This window comes from Rhodnius prolixus, unplaced genomic scaffold, assembly GCF_049639745.1.
Source record: "Rhodnius prolixus isolate KJV_2025 unplaced genomic scaffold, Rpr scaffold_10, whole genome shotgun sequence".
In the NCBI taxonomy this organism is placed as follows: domain Eukaryota; kingdom Metazoa; phylum Arthropoda; class Insecta; order Hemiptera; family Reduviidae; genus Rhodnius; species Rhodnius prolixus.
Window position 1 is genome coordinate 11,257,617 of NW_027411615.1, and position 20,651 is coordinate 11,278,267.

A 20,651-nucleotide genomic window follows, 5' to 3' on the forward strand; every position below is an offset into this window, starting at 1 on the left:
ATATATGAATCACACCTCTTAATGACTCAGTGTACAATATTTTTTTGTATACAATTTTGTAAATTTAGATTATAATCATCACTTTGAAAGTTATATATGAACTTATTAATGATGATTAATGAACATAATGCATTCTTTAGTAGTAATGGAGTATCCATTTTCGTAAATAGGTGAATTATCTATTTTCTGTACATGTCCCAATCAAGAAAAAGTAATTCTTACCTGACTAATCGGAGATGTCTGCTTTATTTATTTAAGCAGCTTTATTAAATTTAGCATACGATAGCAGTGTAAAAGAGTCCTTCCTTCAAACACTGGTGATCTAGGCAAAAAGCGTGCCTATTCTGGTCTCAGTAGTAGATGTGGCTAGCCGCGGATGATGAGGCCAGGCTGTATGCCCTAGCCACTAACTAAATCCAGCCTAATGTCAAATGAATTTCTTACAGATCAGGTAAATAAAACACGTGGTAGAACTAGTAAAAGCTCCTGAACAGAATTACCATTTCAGAACGTTTTGGGAGAGAAGCAAACATTATAAATTTATCTCTCAATTGTAAAACCAGAAGTATGGCTTGGTAGAGTAGTATTTCTTGTGATTGATTTTAGAGAACTCTTATCTGTAAGAATCCACATAATTAAAGTTCTAAAGACCAACTAAAACGATTAATAAAACTTTAAGCTTCAAAATAATGTTTTGAAAATGAAGGTTCCCAGAGGATAGTTTCGACTCATTCATTAAATTTGAAAAGATAACAGCAAACAAAAAAATCAATAATTAAGAAATAATTCTATGTCACGTGTGGTACAAAATGAACTATATACAGTGATCCAGAATAACAATCTAGTTAATAGGTTATTAACGCTGTACTAATTCACAAGTTGGGTCCATACTCCCCAGGGCATAACCAACCGATGTCTGACCTTATTACCTCGGCCAATACTAGTGCAAAACAAGGTCAGAACAAGTTAGAACAATTATCTCACCCAATGCTTTAGCAGAATTTATATATATTTGGCCAAATTAATTTGACTCATCACCTAAAATATAATACTATAAATATAATTATTATTGATTTAAAAAGTGAATAGATGTTTCCAAGAACTTGTTCTTTTACTTGGCAAAGGTTTTGACACCTGGCGATTCTCGTGGACTCGTCGACAATTATCGAAGCTCTGGGGGATAACACCTGCACAACTTCAGATCACAGTCTGCTATGATCATATGCAATTCCAAAACTTATGTTTATTGGAGCCCTCTCTTTAGGACGTAATTAAGTATACACTTATTATTTATGTAAATAGTTTACTTGTTTGATTATATTTATCTCTGTGCTTGATTTTCTAAAATACTTTAGTTTTGTTGATGAAATATTTCACTATACATTTTCCATTATACTTTCAATTTCAAAACTCCATTCTTGTGAAGACCAACATTTATACGCATTAGAATTTTTATTTTTGGTATTTCTGGGCAATAAATTATCAATAACTTTCTCTGCGTTTTTGTTGATTAATAATTAGATTATCTGGATAAATTAAAAAGAAAATATACTTCAGACAGTCATTACTTGAAACATAATTACCTGACAGGCAAAATTCACGTAATTGTGGTTGATTCTTCCAGCTAAAATTTGGTATCATAATGGCGAAATGGATGTAGACTATCTCAACATTTTGTATGGCACTGTAGGATTTGTGCGAAGAATTTTGCAAGAGTCGTCATTTCAGTATCAAATCCCGCTTTACTGGTAACCGTCGTTGCCGAGATGACATTACCTGGGCGAAAAAAAAAAATTAATAATTGCGATTGTGATTTTTAATTTGTAATTGATTTGTAATTACGTTTTTTATTTTTTTCTCCTGCAATCCAATCCAATTTGTAAAAGAAACATTATCACTGTTACTACTTATATAATAGTTTGTACTTAGTGTGGAGAGTGGGCAACAAACAGATAACAAAGTGATGTGGGGAGACAGCCTTATTGTAACTAAAAGTCACAACTTAGTAGCTTAGTATATAGTAACATGCTATCGTCAAGGAGAATTACAGCGACCCTTTTTGGGGAATCGCTGGAGTTAACGACAGTTAGGGGGTGCCCTCAGGGGGGGGGGTTCTATCCCCGCTCCTTTGGTGTATGGTCGTAGATGAGTTACTTGAGGTGCTAGACCTTCGTGGGTTCTCGGTCCTTGGCTATGCAGATGATATTTCTGTAGTGGTCAGGGGTAGACATGAGACAATCGTGGATGAACTCATGCAGGAAGCTCTCAAGGTTATAGAAAATTGGTGTAGAAGGGTAGAGCTTTCAGTGAACCCTTCTAAAACTACTCTGGTTCCCTTCACAAGGAGAAGGGACAAGGAGAGCTACAAAAACCTTCGATTTTTTGGTAAAACTCTGGATGTGTCGGGTGAGGTCAAGTATTTGGGCATTGTCCTGGATACCAGACTCACTTGGAAGGCGCAGATAGAGAGAGTTACATTAAGGGCTAAACAGGCCCTTTGTGGAATAACTAGAACCTGTGGGAAGACATGGGGTCTTAGCCCAAAGATGACCCACTGGCTCTACACACGTACAGTCATACCTATCATCACCTACGGTTCAGTGGTGTGGTGGAGGAAGACTGAACAACAGACGGCAATTAAGGCTCTAGCAAGGGTGCAGAGACTGGCCTGTCTGATGATCACGGGGGCCTTTAGTAGCACCCCTACTGCGGCGCTGGAGGTACTTCTGGGGTTGGCTCCGCTTCAATATGTTATTCAGGCGGAGGCAAGGGCCAGTGCGTACAGAATGGCGAGAAATGGGCAATGGAGGCGTATAAGTTCCTGCATTGGCCATATGATTATTTCAGATAAGGTCGACCCTGGGCCGGTTATTGACATGGCAGGGGACAGTATCTGTCCTAAATACAGTTTCGAGACTCCTTTTCAGGTGTGTATTAAACCGAGGACTGAATGGAGGGTAAACTGGACGGATCAGTACCGGAAGGGAGGCATTTGGTTTACCGATGGCTCCAAGATGGACTGTGGGACTGGGTCTGGAGTGTATGGGGTTAAACCCGAGGTACTCATTGAGAGATCTCTTGGGAGATACGCCACAGTCTTCCAGGCCGAGGTTTTTGCTATTAAAATATGCGCTGAGGAAAACCTGCGGATGGAACCTAGAAATAGGGAGATTCGCATCTTTTCGGACAGCCAGGCTGCACTGAAGGCTCTCGTATCCTTCAGAATCACCTCTTCCCTGGTCTGGGAATGCAGGAAGGCCCTAGAACTACTGGCGCGGCACAACAAAGTTCGGTTGGAATGGGTGCCGGGTCATGTGGGTATTGAAGGGAATGAAAAAGCTGATTTTCTGGCCAGGAATGGGGCTAGCACTCCTTTCATCGGTCCAGAGCCTGTCCTGGGGATCACCAGGGGTTCGGTTCGCGCGGCTCTCAGAGATTGGATCTGGAGGGAGCACGAAAAGAACTGGGTGATGTGTCCTGGGGTTAAACACAGCAAGACCTTGATGCCTTGGCTGTGTAAGCAAAGATCCAAAGAGACCCTGTGTTTGGGCAGAAATCAGATTACTCTGATTACAGGCCTATTCACGGGGCACGGTCGGTTCAAGAAGCATCTGCGCAAGGTGGGGCTTATCAGCTCGGAGCCATTGTGCAGATTATGTCAGGAAGAGGAGGAAACGGCCTCTCACCTGTTGTTCGATTGCGTTGCAATCGAACGTTTGCGCTATGAAACCTTTGGAACGTTGAGGCCGAAGGAGATAGTAGCGCAAAAAGAACTAGTAGGGAAAGTCCTTGACCTCTTTAGGAGGGGAGGGTTCGCCTACTAGAACTAAGAAGGGACTGGCACAATAAGTCTTCTGTGGCTGCGGTGCCTTGGGGCATAGGTCCCGTCCCATCTACTATCTTATCTTATCTTATCTTATATAGTAACCCTAACATTTCGAAGTAAGTGGCTCAATCACTAAAAAAAAAATCCTTATTTACCTTAATTGTGCTATTAAGCGTGGAAGACAAGTACATTTCGACTAAGTCTTAAATTGTATATTTCTAAGGGGCAGGTCTTTGAGCAATCAAGCTCAAAAGAATTCAACTCCAACACTTCTAAGATTTATGAGACTGGCTACTCTATCATCTTATAGTCTTCTTATCATTTCTGAGAAGCTTTTTTTCTTTTACCTAAAAATTATTTCCAGGTAAAGCATCATGCATGCAGTTAATCTGCTTTTCTTGAGTTGTATAACTTTTTGACTTTTATAAGCCCTTGTGATTAAATAGTATAAGCTCGGCTCCCCGATGAATTACTTGCTTTTACGTCAGAATCGAGTTTATTGTAAAAAAAAAAAATTGTTTTTCTCTACTTCATTAGCTATCGATTCATCAACTCTGATACATAAAACGCTGACTGTTGCTCTTCAGCAAGTCATATGTAGATTTCTTTCAACACTTCTTATAACATCATTCTGCTCTTTACTGTTTCTTCAGAATATCTTGCAGCAAATTTTCAATTTTCATCCCTGAATGCAATAACTAGGTGAGGGCTAAGACTGTTACTCTGTTCAAACTCTTTTGTTGAACATAAAAACGTTATTATTTCTTTGGAGCATTACTTTGAGGCCATCGTTTGTCTTATTAAGGTTTTAGAAGATTTTTTTTTATTTTTTTTGCTTGTTTCTTCCATAGTTACCGTTAGAGCTATGAACAATTTAAGCATTAATAAATAATCAAATAATTTATTCTGTTCGTATAAAATTAATGAAAATATTTTGCATTTAGTTAATGTCATGTCAATTAACCTTGGTTATTAATGAGGTTTTCCAATCTAATGATTAATAACACATGTTTAGTGTGAACATCTTGAAATTATAGGTATATAAATAAGCCACAGTTAGTCATAAATCAAAATAACATTTCCCCATTAGGGAGTGCAATAAATTAGTAGGGAAATTTATGTTTAGCCAAAGAAAGAGGGCAAGAGAGAGAGATATATGTGCTGCACATATTTAACATCATTAATAGGTGTAAAATACATAACACGCATTTCACTTAGTTGACTAAATGGGGCAATGATGCTTTTGATGGCGAAAGGAAGGGTACATACTCGTGTATGTACAAGCAAATCATATTAGGTAACAGCTACACTGAAATTGACTCAAAAGGAATGAGAATCTTTTTGCATATTTCAGCACTGAATGTCACACGTTTCATGTTTAGCAACATTCAACATTCCGATGTGTCAGTGATATCAATAGCATTAATAACCTAATTATAATGCTTTTAAAATGAAAGGTATCCATCTTCCAAAATAAAACCATTATTGATCTTTCACATTACCTTGTAGTTCATAAAAAAAAAGTAGATTTGATAAATATGATGGTTATCAAGATTTGTTAAACCAGAATTCTTCTACTGCAGTCTGCAAAGGAAAACCTAAATGGAAACTCACTTAATACCAACTAACCAAATCAAGTGCCTTAACCAAATCAACGTCTTGTCCCAAGTATAATGGTTTAATTTTATATCAACCAATTTTTGCAGTCATATTCTAAATGTACTACAAATTTTAAGCTTATTTTATTTATTTATGTTTAAGATTTTTAATTGAAACAATTAACTAGTAAAAAAACTTAGATTAACTCTTCAACTGTTTAGAACTAAACGGCAATTAGATACTTACAAGTATCTGAAGTGATAAAGAAAAATTAACGAAGTTATAAAAAAAGTGGTCGTTAGGTTTGTAATTTGAAGGAGGGTTGACCGCGGGAGCGTCAAAGCGGAACGTCCCCGTCAGCACTTATTTCAGGAGTTGGTTACGACCATAGTAGGGCAGCAGCGCCGTACTTTGCCCATACAGTCCATCGATTTCCAACCCCTCCGAGGAGATTACCACTTTGGCTGGCCAAAGCACACTTTCAGTGTCTGCTAAACAGTCGTTCTGTACACCTTCATTGACACACTTCGCCAGTGACATCGTGTTACGTACGATATCTTCACTCATTTCTTCTTTCTAAGAGTACATTTGAGGAACTAATTATCATAGGAACTAAGTATGAAAGTAGTCGAATTGCATTTTACATGAATAATGAAATAAATGCATATAATTAGTATTGATTTAAATAGGTTTTCAATCAAAAAGGAAAATCATGTTCTTAACGTCGAGCGTTAAGAGTTCTATTGAAAATTTGGTTGGGTCCACAGTGAAAGATGATATCAATGATTTTATTCAATTATAGCCAGCATGTATTCCTTATTTCTAGCAAGTTTCGAACTTTCAGCATTTTACAGAGATTTATCAGAGCTTACCAATTTAATTTAAACTTAGAAAGGTTCCAAATAGTGGGCAGCAAAAATCAACTACCTATGGATATGACCTGATCTTTGTGGGCAAGAAAATGAAAACGTAAGCACTATGGCAGAATAAGCTCATTTATGTATACAGCTGACTGTAAAGTCATCTGACACGACATCGCCGTTATTATGAAAAAAAGAAGCAATTCCGATGAAATATTACTTGAGTGAAACTGTTCTCTCCTTTTTGTTTCAATTCACAGAACACTTTTGACGAAAACATCACTGCACGCCATTGTCCTACAGCAAACTTATAATATAACGTATTAAAACTCATAATTATTGTTTATATCTTTTATATTTTATTGAATGTTTGTCATTTAAAGAAAAAAATTTGTAACTTTTATTTCTGCATAATGTGAAACATTCATTGTCGTGCTTAGTACTTAGCAAAACTATCTTGTATCTCCATCAACTTTGTTGATTTTCTTCTGGAGTCCAACAGCAGAGACATGCCCTAGAAGTCGTTTTTCAGTTCTAAAAGTGTTTACAGGTATACAATGAATTTTCTATTCTATAGGTTTATCAGTTGATACTGGGTAACCTCTCTAGGTATTCAAAATAAAAATCGAGGTATACAAAATATTTATGGTCTTTTATCTAAAGCAGAGAATGGCAGCCGTCATTTTATAAGTCAAGGAAGACATTGGACAAATTGATAATAAAAGTTCTCTGAAAATATGCATTGTCACACACAACTATCTGTCTCATTCTCCTAAAACTTGAGTTTATGTAAACTAGTTTCATACTTCTTTCTAAAATCATTATAGCAGCAATTTTTCTTGAATTATACTCTTACATCCAAATAAATGTATCAGATAATATGGAAATGACAAAGGCTTACATGATTGAAAAGTAGATCCTGTTCTTTTATCAAGTACATTACTAAAGGGAGAAAATAAGTTAATACGTTTTGAAGAGGGGTTTTGCAGATTGACACGATGTGTACCTTGATTTTCGCTATGTAATCCCCCATGACTTGCTGCAAAGAAAAATCAGGCACTGTGGTGATATCTGCTATTTGTAGAAGAACTCAGTATATCAAATGAAATGGCGCTATTTCCTCAGTTCGGTTAGATGTATCATCAGGAGTTCCACATAGATCTAAGTTGGGGACTAGGATGTTTCTCTGGCTTTTATGAATGAATAGATCGATGGTATTAAACATGCAGGATCTCCTCTTTAACGTCCATTTGTCCTCTTAAACTCTTACGAGTTTCTCTTCTAAATAGAATTGTAGTAGTAAAGAAGGATCTTGGAAAGATTATGGTCCAGGGACACCAAATCAAACAGCACATTCATGCTGTTATAAGACAGCTTTAGATATTGTAGAATTAATTAAGAACTCCAAAGCCCTGAAATTCATACATTACTGCCTTGTCAGGTCAAAACTTGAGTACGCTTCTATTATTTGGGATCCATACTACGAAGTAAAAATAAAAGTGGTCAGAAAAGCAGTAAAAGGCAGATCAAATGTTCTAGTCAGTACAATCCAATCCAATTGGCAACAAGGTGAATTTGAATTCTTTTAATGGAGGTATAATATGTAAAATGAAGAGTTTGATTTATTTAGTTTATACAAAAAAAGACAAAAAAACCTCTTGTATTTTGTAATCACTCGAGACTGACTGATTTTAATGTTACTCTTTTTTTTTTTTGTCTAGAGTTAAAGACTTGATTTCATCTTTTGTAGGGCTGCAACTATTTTAGTTTTTTGCTGTTTGTTGATGTAAATAAATAAATAAACTAGCTCCAGCAGTTTTCTTATAACTTCTTTAATCATTGTACAATATTTATATCGAACTACAACTTATATTTGAAGTATTTTTGCAAAGAAATTCTATTAAAAGCACTCCTGGGAGATTTTCCTATTAAGTACCATTTCAGACTAAAGTACGATCCTACCCCTTACATATTATTAATTCGAGTCAATTGTGATGCTGTAATTCCTCCTTTGAAGAGAACTTCTCACCATAAGTACTACTTTACTGCATTTCAATGCAGTAAATTAATTATTGCTACTTTAATGCATTTTTTCATCTTTATCAGATCTAAACTTCACTCAAAATTACCGAAGTTCTATAGTTAAATATATCTAGAAATTTAAAGAAAGCAAATGGGAGCCAATTCGAGAAAATGCTATAAAATGAAAAATTGCATAATTTACAATTTTTAACAGTCAAAATTTCCGACGGTATTCGGCCTACTACGGAAGCGATGATAATAAAACGGCTTACCAAGGTTGAGCTTTGTTTCACTTTTAAGTTTTTGAGACATTCTCTGCTCATAAACTGAAGTAGAACACACAAAGTGTCCCAAGTTCTGTATCTTCTATCCTCTGCTAGGACCCTAAAATCCTGGTGAAATGGAATTTTACTATGAAAAATATATTGAAAACTTTACGCAGAAATGTAAATTGTTCTTGATAAGGATTAGAAAAAAGAAGTAAATTAGATATAATGGTCCAATATCTTAGAAAGAAATTTACTCAATAAAAACATTGTTGGAAAAAGTAAAGATAAGGGATTCCTAACCCGTTTAGATGGGAGAAATTGAAATGGAGGAATACCAACCAATAAACGGAAATAGGCTACCTTCCTCTGCGACAATCAGCCAATTGCTACCACCGGAAGAACTAACCAATTGTGACCTCCCACACCGACACACTTGGACCCATAGATGTCAATAATTTATTGTCAACACAAGTTGTTCTATTTTTTTGTGGAGAAGGGGATTGAAACGGATTACGTTGCAAACGCAATCAAATGGTTTCTTTTTTTAGGATACGTACTTCTTCCAATGAACCAAGTAAATTACAATATAGTATTGTACTTGCAGCATCATTTAAAAGCATCATAAGTCTTATAAAACGCAATCTGCTGAAACTAATGAGGGTGTAACGATTTTTTTGTTTGTTTTGTTTTGTAAGTAAAAACGTTCTGGGGATTTGTTTGCTCAGATGCATGATACCTACGGTAGAAATGATACCTATGGAATGCGTGATACATACGGAATGAATGATATCTATGGTAATAAACAAAATCTATCGAGTAGTTTACGAGATATTTGAAGTTAAAGGTTTCACTGTTTCAAACGAAACCAAAATTTAACCCTAAATATCTCGTTTCCTACTCGACGGATTTTTACAAAATTTCATACAATTGTAGACAAACGTAGTCTCCATATACAGATAAAATATAAACAAAATCTATCGAGTAGTTTACGAGATATTTGAAGCTAAAGGTTTCACTGTTTCAAACGAAACCAAAATTTAACTCTAAATATCTCGTTTCCTACTCGACGGATTTTTACAAAATTTCATACAATTGTAGACAAACGTAGTCTCCATATACAGATAAAATATAACCAAAATATATCGAGTAGTTTACGAGATATTTGAAGTTAAAGGTTTCACTGTTTCAAACGAAATCAAAATTTAACCCTAAATATCTCGTTTCCTACTCGACGGATTTTTACAAAATTTCAAACAATTGTAGACAAACGTAGTCTCCATATACAGATAAAATATAAACAAAATCTATTGAGTAGTTTACGAGATATTTGAAGCTAAAGGATTCACTGTTTCAAACGACACCAAAATTTAACTCTAAATATCTCGTTTCCTACTCGACGGATTTTTACAAAAATTCATACAATTGTAGACAAATGTAGTCTCCATATACAGATAAAATATAAACAAAATCTATCGAGTAGTTTACGAGATATTTGAAGTTAAAGGTTTCACTGTTTCAAACGAAACCAAAATTTAACCCTAAATATCTCGTTTCCTACTCGACGGATTTTTACAAAATTTCATACAATTGTAGACAAACGTAGTCTCCATATACAGATAAAATATAACCAAAATATATCGAGTAGTTTACGAGATATTTGAAGCTAAAGGTTTCACTGTTTCAAACGAAACCAAAATTTAACTCTAAATATCTCGTTTCCTACTCGACGGATTTTTACAAAAATTCATACAATTGTAGACAAAAGTAGTCTCCATATACAGATAAAATATAAACAAAATCTAGCGAGTAGTTTACGAGATATTTGAAGTTAAAGGTTTCACTGTTTCAAACGAAACCAAAATTTAACCCTAAATATCTGGTTTCCTACTCGACGGATTTTTACAAAAATTCATACAATTGTAGACAAACGTAGTCTCCATATACAGATAAAATATAAACAAAATCTATCGAGTAGTTTACGAGATATTTGAAGCTAAAGGTTTCACTGTTTCAAACGAAACCAAAATTTAACTCTAAATATCTCGTTTCCTACTCGACGGATTTTTACAAAAATTCATACAATTGTAGATAAACGTAGTCTCCATATACAGATAAAATATAAACAAAATCTATCGAGTAGTTTACGAGATATTTGAAGTTAAAGGTTTCACTGTTTCAAACGAAACCAAAATTTAACCCTAAATATCTCGTTTCCTACTCGACGGATTTTTACAAAATTTCATACAATTGTAGACAAACGTTGTCTCCATATACAGATAAAATATAACCAAAATATATCGAGTAGTTTACGAGATATTTGAAGTTAAAGGTTTCACTGTTTCAAACGAAACCAAAATTTAACCCTAAATATCTCGTTTCTTACTCGACGGATTTTTACAAAATTTCATACAATTGTAGACAAACGTAGTCTCCATATACAGATAAAATATAAACAAAATCTATCGAGTAGTTTACGAGATATTTGAAGCTAAAAGATTCACTGTTTCAAACGACACCAAAAATTAACCCTAAATATCTCGTTTCCTACTCGACGGATTTTTACAAAATTTCATACAATTGTAGACAAACGTAGTCTCCATATACAGATAAAATATAATCAAAATCTATCGAGTAGTTTACGAGATATTTGAAGTTAAAGGTTTCACTGTTTCAAACGAAACCAAAATTTAACCCTAAATATCTGGTTTCCTACTCGACGGATTTTTACAAAAATTCATACAATTGTAGACAAACGTAGTCTCCATATACAGATAAAATATAAACAAAATCTATCGAGTAGTTTACGAGATATTTGAAGCTAAAGGTTTCACTGTTTCAAACGAAACCAAAATTTAACTCTAACTATCTCGTTTCCTACTCGACGGATTTTTACAAAAATTCATACAATTGTAGATAAACGTAGTCTCCATATACAGATAAAATATAAACAAAATCTATCGAGTAGTTTACGAGATATTTGAAGTTAAAGGTTTCACTGTTTCAAACGAAACCAAAATTTAACCCTAAATATCTCGTTTCCTACTCGAAGGATTTTTACAAAATTTCATACAATTGTAGACAAACGTAGTCTCCATATACAGATAAAATATAACCAAAATATATCGAGTAGTTTACGAGATATTTGAAGTTAAAGGTTTCACTGTTTCAAACGAAACCAAAATTTAACCCTAAATATCTCGTTTCCTACTCGACGGATTTTTACAAAATTTCATACAATTGTAGACAAACGTAGTCTCCATATACAGATAAAATATAAACAAAATCTATCGAGTAGTTTACGAGATATTTGAAGTTAAAGGTTTCACTGTTTCAAACGAAACCAAAATTTAACCCTAAATATCTCGTTTCCTACTCGACGGATTTTTACAAAATTTCATACAATTGTAGACAAACGTAGTCTCCATATACAGATAAAATATAACCAAAATATATCGAGTAGTTTACGAGATATTTGAAGTTAAAGGTTTCACTGTTTCAAACGAAATCAAAATTTAACCCTAAATATCTCGTTTCCTACTCGACGGATTTTTACAAAATTTCATACAATTGTAGACAAACGTAGTCTCCATATACAGATAAAATATAAACAAAATCTATCGAGTAGTTTACGAGATATTTGAAGTTAAAGGTTTCACTGTTTCAAACGAAACCAAAATTTAACCCTAAATATCTCGTTTCCTACTCGACGGATTTTTACAAAATTTCATACAATTGTAGATAAACGTAGTCTCCATATACAGATAAAATATAACCAAAATATATCGAGTAGTTTACGAGATATTTGAAGTTAAAGGTTTCACTGTTTCAAACGAAACCAAAATTTAACCCTAATTATCTCGTTTCCTACTCGACGGATTTTTACAAAATTTCATACAATTGTAGACAAACGTAGTCTCCATATACAGATAAGTTAAAGGTTTCACTGTTTCAAACGAAACCAAAATTTAACCCTAATTATCTCGTTTCCTACTCGACGGATTTTTACAAAATTTCATACAATTGTAGACAAACGTAGTCTCCATATACAGATAAAATATAAACAAAATCTATCGAGTAGTTTACGAGATATTTGAAGCTAAAGGATTTACTGTTTCAAACGACACCAAAATTTAACTCTAAATATCTCGTTTCCTACTCGACGGATTTTTACAAAATTTCATACAATTGTAGACAAACGTAGTCTCCATATACAGATAAAATATAACCAAAATATATCGAGTAGTTTACGAGATATTTGAAGTTAAAGGGTCACTGTTTCAAACGAAACCAAAATTTAACCCTAAATATCTCGTTTCTTACTCGACGGATTTTTACAAAATTTCATACAATTGTAGACAAACGTAGTCTCCATATACAGATAAAATATAAACAAAATCTATCGAGTAGTTTACGAGATATTTGAAGCTAAAGGATTCACTGTTTCAAACGACACCAAAATTTAACCCTAAATATCTCGTTTCCTACTCGACGGATTTTTACAAAATTTCATACAATTGTAGACAAACGTAGTCTCCATATACAGATAAAATATAACCAAAATATATCGAGTAGTTTACGAGATATTTGAAGTTAAAGGTTTCACTGTTTCAAACGAAACCAAAATTTAACCCTAAATATCTCGTTTCTTACTCGACGGATTTTTACAAAATTACATACAATTGTAGACAAACGTAGTCTCCATATACAGATAAAATATAAACAAAATCTATCGAGTAGTTTACGAGATATTTGAAGCTAAAGGATTCACTGTTTCAAACGAAACCAAAATTTAACCCTAAATATCTCGTTTCCTACTCGACGGATTTTTACAAAATTTCATACAATTGTAGACAAACGTAGTCTCCATATACAGATAAAATATAACCAAAATATATCGAGTAGTTTACGAGATATTTGAAGTTAAAGGTTTCACTGTTTCAAACGAAACCAAAATTTAACCCTAAATATCTCGTTTCCTACTCGACGGATTTTTACAAAAATTCATACAATTGTAGACAAACGTAGTCTCCATATACAGATAAAATATAAACAAAATCTATCGAGTAGTTTACGAGATATTTGAAGTTAAAGGTTTCACTGTTTCAAACGAAATCAAAATTTAACCCTAAATATCTCGTTTCCTACTCGACGGATTTTTACAAAATTTCATACAATTGTAGATAAACGTAGTCTCCATATACAGATAAAATATAACCAAAATATAACGAGTAGTTTACGAGATATTTGAAGTTAAAGGTTTCACTGTTTCAAACGAAACCAAAATTTAACCCTAAATATCTCGTTTCTTACTCGACGGATTTTTACAAAATTTCATACAATTGTTGACAAACGTAGTCTCCATATACAGATAAAATATAAACAAAATCTATCGAGTAGTTTACGAGATATTTGAAGCTAAACGATTCACTGTTTCAAACGACACCAAAATTTAACCCTAAATATCTGGTTTCCTACTCGACGGATTTTTACAAAAATTCATACAATTGTAGACAAACGTAGTCTCCATATACAGATAAAATATAAACAAAATCTATCGAGTAGTTTACGAGATATTTGAAGCTAAAGGTTTCACTGTTTCAAACGAAACCAAAATTTAACTCTAAATATCTCGTTTCCTACTCGACGGATTTTTACAAAAATTCATACAATTGTAGACAAACGTAGTCTCCATATACAGATAAAATATAAACAAAATCTATCGAGTAGTTTACGAGATATTTGAAGTTAAAGGTTTCACTGTTTCAAACGAAACCAAAATTTAACCCTAAATATCTCGTTTCCTACTCGACGGATTTTTACAAAATTTCATACAATTGTAGATAAGCGTAGTCTCCATATACAGATAAAATATAACCAAAATATATCGAGTAGTTTACGAGATATTTGAAGTTAAAGGTTTCACTGTTTCAAACGAAACCAAAATTTAACCCTAATTATCTCGTTTCCTACTCGACGGATTTTTACAAAATTTCATACAATTGTAGACAAACGTAGTCTCCATATACAGATAAAATATAAACAAAATCTATCGAGTAGTTTACGAGATATTTGAAGTTAAAGGTTTCACTGTTTCAAACGAAACCAAAATTTAACCCTAAATATCTCGTTTCCTACTCGACGGATTTTTACAAAATTTCATACAATTGTAGACAAACGTAGTCTCCATATACAGATAAAATATAACCAAAATATATCGAGTAGTTTACGAGATATTTGAAGTTAAAGGGTCACTGTTTCAAACGAAACCAAAATTTAACCCTAAATATCTCGTTTCTTACTCGACGGATTTTTACAAAATTTCATACAATTGTAGACAAACGTAGTCTCCTTATACAGATAAAATATAAACAAAATCTATCGAGTACTTTACGAGATATTTGAAGCTAAAGGATTCACTGTTTCAAACGACACCAAAATTTAACCCTAAATATCTCGTTTCCTACTCGACGGATTTTTACAAAATTTCATACAATTGTAGACAAACGTAGTCTCCATATACAGATAAAATATAACCAAAATCTATCGAGTAGTTTACGAGATATTTGAAGCTAAAGGATTCACTGTTTCTAACGACACCAAAATTTAACTCTAAATATCTCGTTTCCTACTCGACGGATTTTTACAAAAATTCATACAATTGTAGACAAACGTAGTCTCCATATACAGATAAAATATAAACAAAATCTATCGAGTAGTTTACGAGATATTTGAAGTTAAAGGTTTCACTGTTTCAAACGAAACCAAAATTTAACCCTAAATATCTCGTTTCCTACTCGACGGATTTTTACAAAATTTCATACAATTGTAGACAAACGTAGTCTCCATATACAGATAAAATATAACCAAAATATATCGAGTAGTTTACGAGATATTTGAAGTTAAATGTTTCACTGTTTCAAACGAAACCAAAATTTAACTCTAAATATCTCTTTTCCTACTCGACGGATTTTTACAAAAATTCATACAATTGTAGACAAAAGTAGTCTCCATATACAGATAAAATATAAACAAAATCTAGCGAGTAGTTTACGAGATATTTGAAGTTAAAGGTTTCACTATTTCAAACGAAACCAAAATTTAACCCTAAATATCTGGTTTCCTACTCGACGGATTTTTACAAAAATTCATACAATTGTAGACAAACGTAGTCTCCATATACAGATAAAATATAAACAAAATCTATTGAGTAGTTTACGAGATATTTAAAGTTAAAGGTTTGATTGTTTCAAACGAAACCAAAATTTAACCCTAAATATCTCGTTTCCTACTCGACGGATTTTTACAAAATTTCATACAATTGTAGACAAACGTAGTCTCCATATACAGATAAAATATAACCAAAATATATCGAGTAGTTTACGAGATATTTGAAGTTAAAGGTTTCACTGTTTCAAACGAAACCAAAATTTAACCCTAAATATCTCGTTTCTTACTCGACGGATTTTTACAAAATTTCATACAATTGTAGACAAACGTAGTCTCCATATACGGATAAAATATAAACAAAATCTATCGAGTAGTTTACGAGATATTTGAAGCTAAAGGATTCACTGTTTCAAACGACACCAAAATTTAACCCTAAATATCTGGTTTCCTACTCGACGGATTTTTACAAAAATTCATACAATTGTAGACAAACGTAGTCTCCATATACAGATAAAATATAAACAAAATCTATCGAGTAGTTTACGAGATATTTGAAGCTAAAGGTTTCACTGTTTCAAACGAAACCAAAATTTAACTCTAAATATCTCGTTTCCTACTCGACGGATTTTTACAAAAATTCATACAATTGTAGACAAACGTAGTCTCCATATACAGATAAAATATAAACAAAATCTATCGAGTAGTTTACGAGATATTTGAAGTTAAAGGTTTCACTGTTTCAAACGAAACCAAAATTTAACCCTAAATATCTCGTTTCCTACTCAACGGATTTTTACAAAATTTCATACAATTGTAGATAAACGTAGTCTCCATATACAGATAAAATATAACCAAAATATATCGAGTAGTTTACGAGATATTTGAAGTTAAAGGTTTCACTGTTTCAAACGAAACCAAAATTTAACCCTAATTATCTCGTTTCCTACTCGACGGATTTTTACAAAATTTCATACAATTGTAGACAAACGTAGTCTCCATATACAGATAAAATATAAACAAAATCTATCGAGTAGTTTACGAGATATTTGAAGTTAAAGGTTTCACTGTTTCAAACGAAACCAAAATTTAACCCTAAATATCTCGTTTCCTACTCGACGGATTTTTACAAACTTTCATACAATTGTAGACAAACGTAGTATCCATATACAGATAAAATATAACCAAAATATATCGAGTAGTTTACGAGATATTTGAAGTTAAATGTTTCACTGTTTCAAACGAAACCAAAATTTAACCCTAAATATCTCGTTTCTTACTCGACGGATTTTTACAAAATTTCATACAATTGTAGACAAACGTAGTCTCCATATACAGATAAAATATAAACAAAATCTATCGAGTAGTTTACGAGATATTTGAAGCTAAAGGATTCACTGTTTCAAACGACACCAAAATTTAACCCTAAATATCTCGTTTCCTACTCGACGGATTTTTACAAAATTTCATACAATTGTAGACAAACGTAGTCTCCATATACAGATAAAATATAATCAAAATATATCGAGTAGTTTACGAGATATTTGAAGTTAAAGGTTTCACTGTTTCAAACGAAACCAAAATTTAACCCTAAATATCTCGTTTCCTACTCGACGGATTTTTACAAAATTTCATACAATTGTAGACAAACGTAGTCTCCATATACAGATAAAATATAACCAAAATATATCGAGTAGTTTACGAGATATTTGAAGTTAAAGGTTTCACTGTTTCAAACGAAATCAAAATTTAACCCTAAATATCTCGTTTCCTACTCGACGGATTTTTACAAAATTTCATACAATTGTAGACAAACGTAGTCTCCATCTACAGATAAAATATAAACAAAATCTATCGAGTAGTTTACGAGATATTTGAAGCTAAAGGATTCACTGTTTCTAACGACACCAAAATTTAACTCTAAATATCTCGTTTCCTACTCGACGGATTTTTACAAAAATTCATACAATTGTAGACAAACGTAGTCTCCATATACAGATAAAATATAAACAAAATCTATCGAGTAGTTTACGAGATATTTGAAGTTAAAGGTTTCACTGTTTCAAACGAAACCAAAATTTAACCCTAAATATCTCGTTTCCTACTCGACGGATTTTTACAAAATTTAATACAATTGTAGACAAACGTAGTCTCCATATACAGATAAAATATAACCAAAATATATCGAGTAGTTTACGAGATATTTGAAGTTAAATGTTTCACTGTTTCAAACGAAACCAAAATTTAACTCTAAATATCTCGTTTCCTACTCGACGGATTTTTACAAAAATTCATACAATTGTAGACAAAAGTAGTCTCCATATACAGATAAAATATAAACAAAATCTAGCGAGTAGTTTACGAGATATTTGAAGCTAAAGGTTTCACTATTTCAAACGAAACCAAAATTTAACTCTAAATATCTCGTTTCCTACTCGACGGATTTTTACAAAAATTCATACAATTGTAGACAAACGTAGTCTCCATATACAGATAAAATATAAACAAAATCTATCGAGTAGTTTACGAGATATTTGAAGTTAAAGGTTTCACTGTTTCAAACGAAACCAAAATTTAACCCTAAATATCTCGTTTCCTACTCGACGGATTTTTACAAAATTTCATACAATTGTAGACAAACGTAGTCTCCATATACAGATAAAATATAAACAAAATCTATCGAGTAGTTTACGAGATATTTGAAGTTAAAGGTTTCACTGTTTCAAACGAAACCAAAATTTAACCCTAAATATCTCGTTTCCTACTCGACGGATTTTTACAAAATTTCATACAATTGTAGATAAACGTAGTCTCCATATACAGATAAAATATAACCAAAATATTTCGAGTAGTTTACGAGATATTTGAAGTTAAAGGTTTCACTGTTTCAAACGAAACCAAAATTTAACCCTAATTATCTCGTTTCCTACTCGACGGATTTTTTCAAAATTTCATACAATTGTAGACAAATGTTGTCTGCAAATGCAGATTAGGGTAAACTGCTCTCCTTGAGATCAAGTTTTATAAAATGCAAATCTATGTAAATTTTGAAATAAATGGACTTTCTCAATGAAAAACGTTCACGCGATGATAATATGAAACGATATCAATACTTCCCCTTAATAGGTTGTTAGAGTAGAACGTCGCTTCATTGTTACAAAGGGGATGTTTAACTCTTTCAAATTTTACCAAAATCGGGCTAAGATTTACAGAGTTATTAGCAATAATAATTTTGAAGGGGGCCTCACATTCATGAGGCTAACTTCTCTCCTACTGGATGTGCATCGTCGAGACCTCCAAAAGGCATATCTACAGAAAATTCCGAATTGAATGACACCTTATTCATGAAAGGCGCTACGTTGTTTACAAAAAAGGTAACAAGAAGATGAAGAAGATGAAGAAGAAGAATTTCAACTTTATTAGACTTTTATTTTAGAATTTTATTTTATTAGACGTTGCATCATTGAACCCAATTAGAAGATTTCAGTCAATAATTAGATTTTTGATAATTAGTACAACAATACAGCTCTAAATTTTCTTTGCAATTTCCACTCTGACTCCTTAATCAATTTGTTTATTTGTTTCTCGTTGCCAAAACTAACAATGTATAATTTACTTTTGTTTAAATAAATCTGAGGAAGACATGCTTGGCCTAAGTTCTTATCTCTATCTGGGCGTGGCAAGTGCAAGGTTTCCATCTACCGAGCTTGAAATTGATTGATGAACTGTCCAATCGCGTCGGCTTTGTGGCCAGTGCCCGTGGAATCTACCTAGGTTAACATTTTTATCTCTTTCTTTTCGCATAAAAATTTATTTTTAATGGTTTTAGTTTGTAGCACTGATAGTGTGTCCTTTCTTAAATGTTACCTAAAATATCTGTGATATTATTCGTCTTATAGTTCTCCCTGGCCAGTTTTGGATTTTCATCCATTATCAGAGGTAGATTAACCAATTTGGTGTAGAGATTTCGACTTCACGTACGTTACTGGTTTTTACTACACTTGCTGACTATGGATATAAGTCCAAAATCGGTCAGAGATACAATAAAAATACATGCTGCAATGGAGAAAATCAAAGATATTGTCCAGATATTATAACACACAATTTCAACTGCTACCTAAAATAAATTGCAGTTATGCAATTTTTTTCTTCTTCTTTTTTGGCCTTTTGGTGATTCCAAATTAGCCATCATTCAGAGGTTTGGTTTTATTTAATAGGTAGTTCCTCTGGTAATATGTATAGTTTTAAAGTTTTAAAGTAAGTATGGTTGCGTGAGAATGATAATTTTATTAGTCGTAACTACTCTAACCCTCCACAGCTGAACCCTACCGTACTTGTTCTTGCTGCAAACAGGTATTGAAATTAATATTGCAATTTAGAAGAAAACTGAGTATGTTTAACTAATTCAAAGGATAATTTTACACCGTATGATCGAGGTTAAATATTTTGTAAACATATTTAAGGCATTAAAAGTTATAAATTGCTACTATAATAACAAAAAAACATAAGCCCTTCTGTAACGATAAATACATCTCACGCAATCATTGCCTAGAATGCGCTCAAACTATCCATACGATAAGAGTTAGAAACAACACAAGTCTTTCTGAAGAGATGAAGACAACACTGTGAGGTTAACCTCACGATACTCCTACCAACTTTTACAACCAGGATTGGACTTTGTCTACAGCCAAAGCCAAGTAAAAGAAGCATCTCTCTCAATGAAATGGACATAATTAAAACTGTCCGGTAGGACAGTTGTATAAGGGTTGATCGTCAAAAACTGCACGAAAAAGCGTAACGTTGAAAAACACCCAACTTTGACAATTTTTTTTCTCTTTTTTTATGAAAGATAAAATTCCCAAATTTTCTCTAAATTATAGGGCGAATCCTCCTTAATAACTGTATTTTTTT

The 20,651-nt window shown here is 32.9% G+C and overlaps 1 long non-coding RNA gene across 1 annotated transcript in view; it reads right to left on the reverse strand.

Moving 5' to 3' along the window:
* Window positions 1-1,589: 1,589 nt before the first annotated feature.
* LOC141456828 (uncharacterized) overlaps window positions 1,590-20,651 on the reverse strand; it is a 60,516-nt gene continuing 41,454 nt past the window's right edge. Inside the window, exon 5 of the long non-coding RNA XR_012460055.1 lies at window positions 1,590-1,776. This is a non-coding gene — a long non-coding RNA (uncharacterized lncRNA). The remainder of the gene's footprint in view (window positions 1,777-20,651) is intronic.